Here is a 15398-nt window from a genome sequence, read left to right on the forward strand (position 1 = left end):
AAGCGACGGAATACCTCCCTGAAATTTCTCTTGTGTTCCTTTAGGGTACGGCCAATCACGATGATGTCGTATTGATACGCAAATGCATGTGGCGACATTTCCGGCCCAATCACCTGATATAGGGCCCTTTGAAATGTGGCCGACTCGGAGTGTAACCCAAATGGGATCACTCTCCATTTAAACAGCCCCGGCTTGACTCTTCCAGCGGTATTTGCCAATACCCATCCTTTAGGTCCAGACTGCTTATGAATCGCGCCTCCCTTAGTTGGTCGAGGATGTAGTTTATCCGTGGCATCTGGTAGGCATTTCGCGTTTATCTGCCTGAAGTCCACGCATAGTCTCCATTTTCCCGTTATCTTCTTTACCATGACTATGGGTGAGCTGTACGGGCTTCATGAATGCTCTATCATCCCCATCTCCAGAAGTTCGTCTACCTTCGCGTTGATCTCCCCTGGAATCTTTGGATTCTTGGGGTAGTATCTCTGCTTAATTGGTTTATCATCCTTCATGGTTATACTCGATGTTCCGGACATGGCGTAAAACTTCGCGAGCTCTGGTTCCAGGAATTCGTTCATGTCGTCCTCTTCGCCGTCCTTTTGGACTACTGCGACCGAAAACTGTTCCTCGAGCCACCCGTTGTGCCTGCCTCTGGCCGGTATTCGGATTTCATGCCCGGCGCACTTGATCTCGGCCCCGACTTGCGTGAGGAAATTCCACCCCAGCACCAACGCATCCATAGTGGTAATATGAGCAGGCTCATGACGAGTCGCCTGTTGCCGAACTCCACTCCTATTTCGAGCTTCGCGTTGATTTCGCCGCACCTTCCATCTGCCAACCTAACCTGCCTCGTATCCTTGTAATCGCTCCACGGGCAGCCAGCTCTTGACTTATGAAGCTTGCTGTTGCCCCTTGTACGTGTACCCACCGATCGTTACCGCTGGGGACAACTGCTGCTCCTCCTCGATTAATTTTCCGGTTAGTTTGGAGAGGCGGCACCCTGCGACCCCTGCTCGCCTCTCTGCGGCTGAGATCGCTGCCCATTTCCCGCTCTCTGGCAGCATTCCGTACTTCGGACTCCTATTTTTCCGCAAATCCAGCAGAACAGCAGCCTCTGTTGTCGGCAGCCTCTTGCCCAATGGTGCGGTGGACACGCACCTGCGATAAGCTTCTTGTGGATTGGCCACATGGGTTGGGTGTTGACCCGAGTTGCCCGCAAGAGTCGTTCCAGTGTGTCTCTGGGTGGTGACTAGAAGCCTCCATAAGGTTGTGTTATGACGCCCAGACTGACCCGGGGTATATCGTGCCCACTGTCCCTGGGACTGCGTGCCTAGCTCTCCAGAGTCCTCACACCTTCTACACGTGACGTGTGTTGCGGCACGCAGCAGGGGGCAGCAGGGGCTTTGTTGCGGCTGTATTTGTGCTCTTCCGCAAAGGCTTCCCTTTCCCTGTGCAGTTCCTCGTACTCATCTGCCAGGATCATGAGAGCCTCTATCCGCTATTCGGAGGTCTGGCGTGCAGTTCTCCTTGATGGGCTCCAGCGTTTCCTTCTTCCCATACCCAAGGGGTCAGGGTCTGCATCTCGACCATGTAGTCCTTGAATGCCTCCCTAAAGCCTTGCTTCCTTTGCCTCACCTTGTCCGCGAGCTTTGTGAAGTATCCCCTGGGCAGGAAGTACGTCTGGAAACTGTCTATGAACTCGGCCCAAGTCCTCCAGTGCTTGTTGTTGGCTATTTACCATTTCAGAGCCTTTCCTTGCATTAATTCCGGCATGGCTCGGGGAATCATGTTCAGGTCCAAACCGTATGTGTTTGCAGACCACTCCACCTGCTCCAGGAATTCGAGAGGCTTTTCTTCTCCGTCGAAACGAAACGACCATTCTCTAACTTGCTTCGCCACCTCTGCGTAGTCCGGCTGGCTGGGCCTGGGTCTTTCTGTACTTGGCCTCCTTTCCCTGCTCATCTCCCTCCGTTGACCTTCCCGCTGTATTTCCTCCATGCTCAGGCTTGCGATGAGGTCTTCGCCCTCTGGGTTCCCGACAGCGATATGCGCAACCTCTGTGCGACATATGCGAAGTCTTCCTTTCTAAGACGGTAGATCCAACTTCAACCCATACTGCTTAATTTGTGTCTACTGCCGGGATAATCACGTTATTTGGGCGCCAGATATAACGAACTGATTTTGTTTGTCTGCTCGCTACGGAATACGTGCGGCTAGCTCAGTAGAGTTTGTGCGTTCGTCCCACCAAATTTATAGAATAACGTGATCACCCGGTTATCAGTAATAACACTCGCAGTTTCGTTCTTGGATCTTTATTTGTGCTTGGACTTACAAAGAAAATCTGATTATCCGGCCTTTGTGCTGGATGGATTGTCCACCGGACTCGTTCCGCTGTCTCGCCGCTCCTGTCGTCCTGAGTGTGGCGGACCTTCGTTGTTGGTCGCTTGGGCTGAGAGTTGTTGTCTTACGCAGACTCACGGCAGCTAACGGCTGTGATCCCCAAGGCAATCGCCTGTGGAACAGCAACACGTCAACCCCACGTCTGGTTTGGACTGGTGGCGCCGGTATCACGCCTGTTTGGATCGCACGGACACACCTAGGCGATCGCCTGGTTCAAGTTCGCGGTCTCCTACAGAGTTCTCCGGGTCCCTCCTTGGTTTGGCTTTGCCTGTTGGGCGCTTCTGGGCTACTTGTGCTTCGTCGTACTGGACCTCAGCTACCTGCGTCTCAATTCGGAGACCTTCTCGTCCCGAACGTCTTGACGTAGCGATCTTGCTGCTTGTTGACTACCACGGCTGTAGCTCCTCTGCTGACTTCGTTCTAACGTTGTTGACTCGTACACTTGTTCTCCTCGACTGTCTGTCCCGCTTCCAGCGATCGGCCTGTTTATATAGGCCTCCTCTAACGGTTCATCCCTTTGGTCTCCAGTTTCCGGATCCAAAGTCCACGATTTTACCGTTGACCCGGTCCAAAGTTCGATTTGTCCCGTTATTTGCCTTTGAGCCTGCTGACTCTCCAAACTCTCTTTTCAGTAAGTCCGGAGTCTCCACCCTTTCTCTCTCCATTTCCGGAGTCTCCAAACTCTCTTCCTCTAGAGTCTCCAAACTCTCTTTCTCCAGCCCAGAGTCTCCAAACTCTCTTTCTCCGGGCTTCGCACTGCCGTTACTACGCTTTGCCTTGTTGCGTAACTGGCAACGGCAGGCCCTCATTCCCATTGTTTTTAGTAATTTATTTAAGAAGTATAAAAACAAGTTTCTGAAATCTGCATGTCTCTCAAGAAATATCGATATGAAATATCTCCAAGTGGGGTTTGTTACGGTGTTTGTTCAAGTCTGCGTTTTAGGTGTCTTAACACAAATATACGGGACCCCAGAAAAATTTCCGAGCAATTGCTTAATATTGGATATGAAGCAATACCTTTACAGAAAGCCCACTATGCATAAAGTTGGAAGAACATAGAATATTTATACCCGTTACTCGTAGAGTAAAAGGGTATACTAGATTCGTTGAAAAGTAGGCACAAGGAAGCGTTTCCGACCATATAAAGTATATATATTCTTGATCAGGATCAATAGCCGAGTCGATCTCGCCATGTCCGTCCGTCTGTCCGTCCGTGTGTCTGTCCGTCTGTCCATCTGTCCGTCCGTATGAACGCTGAGATCTCAGGAACTACAAAAGCTAGAAAGTTGAGATTAAGCATACAGACTGCAGAGACAAAGAAGCAGCGCAAGTTTTTCGATTCATGTTGCCACGCCCACTCTTACGCCCACAAACCGCTCAAAACTGCCACGCCCACACTTTTGAAAAATGTTTTGATATTTTTTCATTTTTGTATTGGTCTTGTAAATTTCTATCGATTTGCAAAAAAACTTTTTGCCACGCCCTTTCTAACGCCCACAAACCGCCAAAAACTGTCAGAGTTGAAGACACTCCTTCGCACTTCCACTAGCTGAGTAACGGGTATCAGATAGTCGGGGAACTCGACTATAGCGTTCTCTCTTGTTTTTATTATACCCGTTACTTGTAGAGTAAAGGGGTATACTAGATTCGTTGAAAAGTATGTAACAGGCAGAAGGAAGCGTTTCCGACCATATAAAGTATATACTTGATCAGGATCAAAAGCCGAGTCGATCTGGCCATGTCCGTCTGTCCGTCCGTCTGTCTGTCCGTCTGTCTGTCCGTCCGTTTGAACGCTGAGATCTCAGGAACTACAAAAGCTAGAAAGTTGAGATTAAGCATACAGACTGCAGAGACAAAGAAGCAGCGCAAGTTTTTCGATTCATGTTGCCACGCCCACTCTTACGCCCACAAACCGCTCAAAACTGCCACGCCCACACTTTTGAAAAATGTTTTGATATTTTTTCATTTTTGTATTGGTCTTGTAAATTTCTATCGATTTGCAAAAAAACTTTTTGCCACGCCCTTTCTAACGCCCACAAACCGCCAAAAACTGTCAGAGTTAAAGACACTCCTTCGCACTTCCACTAGCTGAGTAACGGGTCAGATAGTCTGGGAACTCGACTATAGCGTTCTCTCTTGTTTTTATTATACCCGTTACTTGTAGAGTAAAGGGGTATACTAGATTCGTTGAAAAGTATGTAACAGGCAGAAGAAGCGTTTCCGACCATATAAAGTATATACTTGATCAGGATCAAAAGCCGAGTCGATCTGGCCATGTCCGTCTGTCCTTCCGTCTGTCTGTCCGGTCAAAGACATTAGAATAACAAGATGCGTAACGCCATACGATTTTTTTGCACACGATTTTTTCGTGGTGGCTTTTCAAGTGGCTCCAGGCTCTCTCGAAATTTTGTTCAAAAGCCAGAGAGCGGAGAGCTCTAGAGCCAGCAGCTCTCTTGTACGCATACAGCGACAGCTGACCACTGTATTGGTGCACACGTATGCACAAGCATTGCACTTTGGGAAATTTGACCACTTTTTCTGTCCTAAATTAATAACTCCAGAACGGGGAGAGATATTCAATTGGTGTTTTTTGTATGGGGTTACACTAGTCCATATCTTTTATGGTACCAAAAATTGTGGGCGTGGCACCGCCCTTTCTATTTTTTGTATTTTATAACTCCAGAACAAATAAAGATATTTAATTTTTTTTTTTTTGCATTAATTTGCACTAGACCATATCTAAACTTACCCCAAAAACTGGGGGCGTGGCACAGTCCCTTATATTTATATTATTATTTTCGTAAAGGCTTTCTCTCATTTTGTATGCTTTTTCTAATCTCAGCAAAAACAACTGATTTCGTGAGAGATTATATACTTAATTATTTTACATAATTTAACAACAATAGTACTAATAAAAATAACGAAACAATTCAGCAACTGCCTTGTTTAACTCCAGTTTAGCATGAGAATACTCTGAATTTGGAAAAGTAGGGTTAAGTCTAAAATCTATAAATTCTCAAAAAATCGGTAAAAGTGGTTTTTTAAATTACAATAATCTAAACAAGAATTAAATAAGCTACAACATGAGGTATATTTCATTGATGCAATCTGCTGCAATCACTTTAAATCTCTATTCAAAGTTAGGCATTATAAAAAAAAATACTTTTGTAAAGCAACTGAGATTTTTACTAAATTACTGAGACAACACTGGTTTTGCATGTTGCAAACGCCTAATAGAAGGCCCACTGATTAAAATACTTTTTACAGAATGGAAATTAACGCTTTGGTTCCAAAGATATTAGAACTTTTGTAACGAAAGAAAATCTTAATGTTGCAGATTGTTGTTTTGTGTACGCGCAACAGCTGATTTCTTTGTTGTGGCGCCATCTATTAAAATTTCTGGTATGCAGCACCAAAGACTGGTCAATTATGAATGCGTACACTAAATATTATTGTAATATTCCGACTTTCAGAAAATGGGTTTTGGCCAGAAAAAGGGGTCAAATTTCCCATAGTGCATTGTAAAAATGACAAAATATGCCCTTCATTTTAGAAGTTCTTAGACTTTAAATCTATATTATTTTTTATAAATTGCCACCACTTAAAAACTCTAGTTTTGCATTGCCTTAACATAACAATTATTTAAATTCAACATAGAAATAATAATAGCACAATCTATGTACCTAATAATGCATAATAATTTTCAAATATGATTTTATATTAGAATAGTTTTCATTAGAGTATTCAGCGTGCGACGTGTGAAAAATGTAAGACGTCAATGATTTTTCGGTGCTTATGTCCGCACTTCGTGCATCAATGAAATCAATTTTGCAATAAAGAGTTCCATATTTTTTTTTATTTTATAAATAATATTTTAGTTTATAAATTATTTTTATGAAATATTTTAAATGTAATTTCTTTTTGTTTGTTGTTCTTTGTTTTAAATTACAGTAGTTTTAATAATTTACTTTGTATACGTTTTAATAATTTACTATAGTTATTTAGTCAAATTACTAGTATAAAAATTACCAATTTTCAGTATTTAAAATGCAAATAAGATTCACTTAAATTATTTTTTTATATTTTATTTTGATATTTTTAAAAAAGCGCGCAATTATGGGTGGTAAAAAATGCTCTACGAGTAACGTGTATAAAAAACTTCTTTCAAACCATAAGAGTTACGAATTACGAAATTGACCAAAACATTAATCAAATTTGTTTCTTAGATCAAAATTGATTTCGGCCCTAAAATCGTCTTCTAGCATAAGCACGCACACATGCACACGATCTCCTTTATTGTTTTTACTCATACAAGCAAGACAATTCTATTTTTAGATTTTAACGCTCTCGATTTTAGGCGAGCGAAAAGAGAGCAATTTTGGTCGTCACCAAAAAAGTGGCTGCATAGTGCAAAACCAATGTATGGCCGTTACGCATCTTGTTATTATAATGTCTTTGGTCCGTCTGTGTCCGTCCGTTTGAACGCTGAGATCTCAGGAACTACAAAAGCTAGAAAGTTGAGATTAAGCATACAGACTGCAGAGACATAGAAGCAGCGCAAGTTTGTCGATTCATGTTGCCACGCCCACTCTAACGCCCACAAACAGCACAAAGCTGCCACGCCCACACTTCTGAAAAATGTTTTGATATTTTTTCATTATTGTATTGGTCTTGAAAATTTCTATCGACTTGCCAAAAAACTTTTTGCCATGCCCACTCTAACGCCCACAAACAGCACAAAGCTGGCACGCCCACACTTTTGAAAAATGTTTTGATATTTTTTCATTTTTGTATTGGTCTTGTAAATTTCTATCGATTTGCCGAAAAACTTTTTAAACGTTATTTGGGCGCCAGATATAACGAACTGATTTTGTTTGTCTGCTCGCTACGGAATACGTGCGGCTAGCTCAGTAGAGTTTGTGCGTTCGTCCCACCAAATTTATAGAATAACGTGATCACCCGGTTACCAGTAATAACATTCGCAGTTTCGTTCTTGGATCTTTATTTGTGCTTGGACTTACAAAGAAAATCTGATTATCCGGCCTTTGTGCTGGATGGATTGTCCACCGGACTCGTTCCGCTGTCTCGCCGCTCCTGTCGTCCTGAGTGTGACGGACCTTCGTTGTTGGGCGCTCGTCGCTTGGGCTAAGAGTTGTTGCCTTACGCAGACTCACGGCAGCTAACGGCTGTGATCCCCAAGGCAAACGCCTGTGGAACAGCAACACGTCAACCCCACGTCTGGTTTGGACTGGTGGCGCCGGTATCACGACTGTTTGGATCGCACGGACACACCTAGGCTATCGCCTGGTTCAAGTACAGAGTTCTCCGGGTCCCTCCTTGGTTTGACTTCTCCTGTTGGGCGCTTCTGGGCTACTCGAGCTTCGTCGTACTGGACCTCAGCTACCTGCGTCTCAATTCGGAGACCTTCTCGTCCCGAACGTCTTGACGTAGCACGGCTCTAGCTCCTCTGCTGACTTCGTTCTAACGTTGTTGACTCGTACACTTGTTCTCCTCGATTGTCTGTCCCGCTTCCAGCCATCGGCCTGTTTATATAGGCCTCCTCTAACGGTTCATCCCTTTGGTCTCCAGTTTCCGGATCCAAAGTCCACGATTTTACCGTTGACCCGGTCCAAAGTTCGATTTGTCCCGTTATTTGCCTTTGAGCCTGCTGACTCTCCAAACTCTCTTTTCAGTAAATACGGAGTCTCCACCCTCTCTCTCTCCATTTCCCGAGTATCCAAACTCTCTTCCTCTAGAGTCTCCAAACTCTCTTTCTCCAGCCCAGAGTCTCCAAACTCTCTTTCTCCGGGCTTCGCACTGCCGTTACTACGCTTTGCCTTGTTGCGTAACTGGCAACGGCAGGCCCTCCTCAAGCGATCAACATCCGCATTTGTGCGGAGTTTTAACTCCTCACACTGTAAATTAGCCTCAGGAATTAATCACGACGCTTGACATGATATCAATTATGGGCAAATCAATCTGGAAACAGACTATTAATTTTGAGCTGGCATCTGTGCCATCGTGATCACCGTCACCATCTATATGCATCTGTCATTCATCTCTAAGGTCAGGCGTCTCAACACTCATTTCCATTGTTTTTAGTAATTTATTTAAGAAGTATAAAAACAAGTTTCTGAAATCTGCATGTCTCTCAAGAAATATCGATATGAAATATCTCCAAGTGGGGTTTGTTACGGTGTTTGTTCAAGTCTGCGTTTTAGGTGTCTTAACACAAATATACGGGACCACCAGCAAAATTTCCGAGCAATTGCTTAATATTGGATATGAATCAATACCTTTGCAGAAAACCCACTATGCACAAAGTTGGAAGAACATAGAATATTTATACGCGTTACTCGTAGAGTAAAAGGGTATACTAGATTCGTTGAAAAGTATGTAACAGGCAGAAGGAAGCGTTTCCGACCATATAAAGTATATATATTCTTGATCAGGATCAATAGCCGAGTCGATCTCGCCATGTCCGTCCGTCTGTCCGTCCGTGTGTCCGTCTGTCCGTCCGTATGAGCGCTGATATCTCAGGAACTACAAAAGCTAGAAAGTTGAGATTAAGCATACAGACTGCAGAGACATAGAAGCAGCGCAAGTTTGTCGATTCATGTTGCCACGCCCACTCTGTTTTGATATTTTTTCATTTTTGTATTGGTCTTGTAAATTTCTATCGATTTGAAAAAAACCTTTTTGCCACGCCCACTCTAACGCCCACAAACCGCCAAAAGCTGCCACGCCCACACTTTTGAAAAATGTTTTGATATTTTTTCATTTTTGTATTAGTCTTGTAAATTTCAATCGATTCGCCAAAAAACTTTTTGCCACGCCCACTCTAACGCCCACAAACCGCCAAAAACTGTCAGTGTAGAAGACCTCCTTCGCACTTCCACTAGCTGAGTAACGGGTATCAGATAGTCGAGGAACTCGACTATAACGTTCCTTCTTGTTTTTTCTGTAGACGTATATTTTCCTAAAATATCCCGCATCCACGACTTCTACGGGTGTCGCGAAAAAAAATATTTCGCATAGTCGAGTTCCCCGACTATCTGATACCCGTTACTGAGCTAGTGGAAGTAAGAAGGAGAGTCTTCAACACTGACAGTTTTTGGCGGTTTGTGGGCGTTAGAGTGGGCGTGGCAAAAAGTCCTTTTGCAAATCGATAGAAATTTAAAAGACTAAAACAAAAATGAAATAATATCAAAACATTTTTCAGAAGTGTGGGCGTGGCAGCTTTGGGCGGTTTGTGGGCGTTAGAGTGGGCGTGACAAAAAGTTTTCCGGCAAATCGATAGAAATTAACAGGGCCAACAAAAAAATGAAAAAATATCAACTCATTTTTCAAAAGTGTGGGCGTGGCAGTTTTGGGCGAATTGTGGGCGTTAGAGTGGGCGTGGCAGCATGATTCGACAAACGTACGCTGGGCCTATGTCTCTGAAGTCTGTATGCGTAGTCTCATCTCATCGTTCATACGGACGGACAGACAAACGGACGGACATACGGACATGGCCCGATCGACTCGGTTATTGATCCTGATGAAGAATATATATACTTTATATGGTCGTCGGAAACGCTTCCTTCTGCCTGTTACATACTTTTCAACAAATCTAGTATATCCTTTTGCTCTACGACAAACCGACAAACCGCCCAAAACTGCCACGCCCACACTTTTGAAAAATGTTTTGATATTTATATACCCGTTACTCGTAGAGTAAAAGGGTATACTACATTCGTTGAAAGGTATGTAACAGGCAGAAGGAAGCGTTTTCGACCATATAAAGTATATATATTCTTGATCAGGATCAATAGCCGAGTCGATTCGGCCATGTCCGTCTGTCCGTCCGTCTGTCTGTCCGTCTGTTCGTCTATCTGTCTTTCCGTCCGTATGAACGCTGAGATCTCAGGAACTACAAAAGCTATAAAGTTGAGACTAAGCATACAGACTCCAGAGACATAGACGCAGCGCAAGTTTGTCGATTCATGTTGCCACGCCCACTCTAACGCCCACAAACCGCCTAAAACTGCCACACCCACACTTTTGAAAAATGTTTTGATATTTTTTAATTATTGTATTGGTCTTGTAAATTTCTATCGATTTGCTAAAAAACTTTTTGCCACGCCCACTATAACGCCCATAAACCGCCCAAAGCTGCCACGCCCACATTTTGAAAAATGTTTTAATATTTTTTAATTTTTGTATTATTCCTGTAAATTTCTATCGACTTGCCAAAGAACTTTTTGCCACGCCCACTTTAACGCCCACAAACCGCCAAAACTGTCAGTGTTGAAGACTTTCCTTCGCACTTTCACTAGCTGAGTAACGGGTATCAGATAGTCGGGGAACACGACTATAGCGTTCTGTCTTGTTTAAATTTAAGCACTAGTTAAGCAAATGAAAAGAATACAAGCATGAAAACTAAACATTACTATGATTTTAAAACTAACAGCAGCAGAACAAGCCCGAGATGATAAAATATATATAAAAAAGTAAATAGTTGGAAAAAGGAAAATCTTTCAAAAGCTTTCCCAATGAAAAAGCTTTTTATTCTAAGTCATAAACCCCTGACACAATATTGCAGTAGTTTTTTTTAGTATTTTTGTGTGGCGAGTATTGTTTTTAAGATCTTTATAATTTTAAAATATTATCGGAGTTCAAAAAATATGTTTAGTGGAATTTAATGAAATTATACCTAAAGAATAAACTCTCTTTATATTCAAGAGCTTTACAAATTGCTTTACCTAATGATAGAAATCATGCGCACACAGTAAACTTTTACAATGAAATCGATAAATAATAAAAATATGTACCATGTATTTTCGTGTTAAATATTGAGAGAAAATAACTTTAAGGACAGTCCTAAAATGCGTTTTTATAAAAAATCAAAGTTTAACAGATTATAGTATAAGACATTTGAAAAATTTACTGAAATCAACGAGCGAAGGTGAGTTTTCCAATTTGTTTAAAGGAATGACGTACAATTAATATGTGTTCCATATATGTGTACATATTGCATGTATATTTGTATGTATGTGTATATATATATATATATATATATATATATATATACATATATACATATATATATATATATATACTTTTATACTTATTGATATTAAATATACATTTTAATATTCTTAATAACCAATTACGGATTTCAGATGTTAACCTGTTGAAATATGTGCTGAAAAACACTACTGAGTTTTATGCAGTCCCTTCAAAGTGATTTTGGCGTGTAATTTCGATCATGATTATATTCCAAAGCCACTTGGTTTTTACAGTTCATGTTAATATAAATCCCTACCGAAAGCTAATTTAAATACTTTAGCTTAGTTTTAAAAAAGCTAAAATACAATCACCAGAAATACAGTTGGTTTAAGTAAAACTTGTAAGCCTTTCATTAGTATATATATGTATATGAAAAAATTAAAAAATCTGTGGTGGTTGACCGATCTGAAGATGGTAGAAAATAATAATTCCAAAAAAAAAAATTTATTTTGCAACGTATGAGTATTAATTATTAAAGTCTAATGCTACGTTAAAAAAATATTTCCAAAATAAATTGTGCATGAAATTTAAAAATAACAATTTTTGTTTAACATTTTTTTAGAAACAAAAAGTTATTTAAGTGTTACTTAACTTTTAATCTGTGCTAAAAAGCTCGAAATAAAAAACTTTCGTCTTCCACTTTTGCAGAAATCCACCAGCTATTAATAGCTACATTTATATAGCTAAATCTAGAAATTGAGAGACTAGTTTACGTAGAAACGAACGTACAGATGGAAGGACGGACTGTCCAGAATATATATTCTGTATGATCGCAAATGTCGCTGCCTTGCAATCTTTTAACTGAAACATACCGTTAGAGGACTTTTCACCTAATATATTATATAACACAATAAACTCTTTTTGAGCAATGCATTTTGAATTATGCAAAACACCTTAATATATACATGAGAACGACTTATGGTAATAGTATTGGGATGCACTTACTTCAAAGACATTTATATATAAGGTTCTTCCTCTGTACTGTTTTCATCGTTCTTGGTCTCACTGATCTCTTGATCTGTAAAGGCCATTCCTAATTAGGCAAATGTGTAACATTTATTTAAAGATTAGCAATAATTTATTTAAGGATTGCTAATATATTTTAGTTAGAAGTTTGCAATGACATTTTAAACAATTTAAGGTACAAATATTCCTGATCAGTTTTAACAGTCGTGTCGATACGAGGGCTGCTTTATACATATATATTTCTGTCCTAATAATGAAAGTACTAATATTTATCAACGAAAATTGTTATTTATTGTTTTTCAAAATATTCTCCATCAAGATTTATACACTTTTGCTCCGATTGAGACACCTCAAAAACATGGTTTTTGAATGCTTTAACACCATCTTCTGGCGACGAAAATCGACCCACACGGTCGATTGCTGTTTTGTTTCAAAGTCATACGGATAGATTTATTATTCGTCCTATAAACGTCTTTTGAAGCACCGCGATCCACAAGAGCGTTTTTTTTGTACCGATGGTCTAATTGTGCGGGATCCAACGAGAACCAACCTTTTTTACGGCCAGGTGCTCTTGTAATATCGAATGAAAGCTGGTGGCAGAAATGCATAGGCATGCCTTTATCTGAAGGTATGTTACATGACGGTCTTGCATTATCAGTTCACGTACGGCATCGATGTTTTCTGACAGAACGGCTGTTTTTGGACGACCTTCACGAAATTCGTCTTTGAGCGAGCGTCGGACACGATTGAAGTCGTTGTACCAGTTTTTCTCAGTGCTATACAGAGATTTTAGTTCGTCGATGCACTCTTGTCGTGGTAATCCACGAATTTTTCACGATTGTGAAAAATGATCGCACAAAAATGTTCACGAGTTAATTTTATTTTTTGCGGAATATCGTCTAGAATAAGCTCCTAAAAGGGTGTCGAAATTTATGAAGTGCCAATAATTCGACTTCGCCTCTCAGCCGTTAAGGAATTTCTGATCAAACCTATCATCAAACATTTAAAGTAAATTTGCCCCAAAACGATCCGTGTAGGCATCTGTGTGTAGATCAGTGTGCTGTTCAGAGGCTCATCAGTAAAAATCCTGAATTAACTGAAAATACTCCTCTTTCCATTTAAAAAAAATTGTAAACCCAAACTATTATTGTCTGCTCCTTTTTTTGTTTATGTATATTATTCCTGTATAACTGCATGATATCATTATGTATCAGGTCTCGAAATATTTGATTGGAAAATCTTATAAATCAAGCTGGTAAATCTTTAAGTCTTTTTCAACTGTTCAGTTTTATATAGTCAATAGAAACTCGTAGAATAACTTCTTTTTTCTTGACTACCATGATTCTATTGGCTAAGTTTAATGGTGACTTACGTATTATTCTTTGGGGCAACCATTCATCATCCTGTCCTCGACCGCCCTTACGGACAAACGAGATGGCCAGTCCGTCACCAGTGGGCAACCGATATGAGCATTTCGATGTGGGATGGCAATTTTGATTTTATATACATATATATAGATCGTTTTCGCCTCGAAAGTACGCTGAGTACGCTGTACACAGCGTTTTTGTACTCAGAAGTCCGTAATGATTGTTTTCATTGGACCATACTTGAGTAAAAATCTCAAATAACTTGTGTCACGCTTTTATTAATTTATTAAAATGACTGCATACTCAATTCCATATTCTGATCTTGGAACAATTTTGGATAAATCTTCAGTAATAATTGCAAAATGCGACGAATCGTCCGTCTAGCTTGTGTGGGCAGTATTTAATTACTTCGTATTTAGAATCATCTGGTAATATAGTTTTGTCCGTACATTTATGACCTAAATAAGTTACTTTTAATGAAGAAAGTACATATTTCTGGAAGTAATTGCATATTGTGTTGTCTGCATATTTTGCAAAAATCTGTTAAGTTTCATTATTCTTTGAAAGGAATTTGGAGATATTTTCAAGCCGAAAGCAAAGCAAGTAGCGATATGAACTAGTTGTGGTTGAGAATGATGTTAAATTTCTTGACCTTTCGTCTAGTTCAATCTGATGAAAACCAGACATTAGGTCTCGGCACATGAAATACTTCGCTCGTCCTAATTGATCAAGAATATCTTCTATTCTTGGTAGTGGAAAGTAGTCACTTTAGGTTCAGTATTTTTAGAGTCAGAGCGTCTGCTCAGTTAGAGTTACTTTATTCGAATGTTTCTTATGCGCTCAACTTGGGCTGAGCTGATCCGTATATATAGTACTTATAATTATATACATATAGTTCCATATACATATACATATGTATGCAGTAGCCATGCATATGTCATGTATGGTCTGACCACTTGAGCTGCAAAGTGCATGCTCAGCATTCCCACGCTCCGCGATCGGCTTATGTATAAGCGTTAGATCATATTACTTGAGCGCTGGAACACTTGTGTAATTGTTGGTGGTCTTTTGGGTACTTGAACGTTATGTTTATTATGACAAAGTGTCACAATGTTTTGAAAATAAGTTGTACCCATTAATTTAGTATATTTATAGGGTAGATATGTTACACCTCCCTTTTAAAAGAAATGACGTAATACATGCAGTCATTTAGTTCTCAATATTAATATTTTTAAAAATTAATTAAAATTTTTTTTTTTTTAATGATATTGGTTTTTCTTATTAATTATTAGCAATGTTTTGTCTCAAAGCATTTTTGTGTAATGACAGAATAATACAAAAATTTATGTTAAAATACGTTATTTTTTTTGTTTTATGTTTAACTCTCTTAGAAGGAAAAAGATTTTTTTTTTTGTTTTGCTTTTTTTTTTTGTGGTTGATCAGACCTTTTCTTAAGTGAAATGAAACGTTTTATTGATTATATATTTATACCCGTTACTCGTAGAGTAAAAGGGTATACTAGATTCGTTGAAAAGTATGTAACAGGCAGAAGGAAGCGTTTCCGACCATATAAAGTATATATATTCTTGATCAGGATCAATAGTCGAGTCGATCTGG

This window comes from Drosophila santomea, chromosome 2L (assembly GCF_016746245.2).
Source record: "Drosophila santomea strain STO CAGO 1482 chromosome 2L, Prin_Dsan_1.1, whole genome shotgun sequence".
In the NCBI taxonomy this organism is placed as follows: Eukaryota; Metazoa; Arthropoda; class Insecta; order Diptera; family Drosophilidae; genus Drosophila; species Drosophila santomea.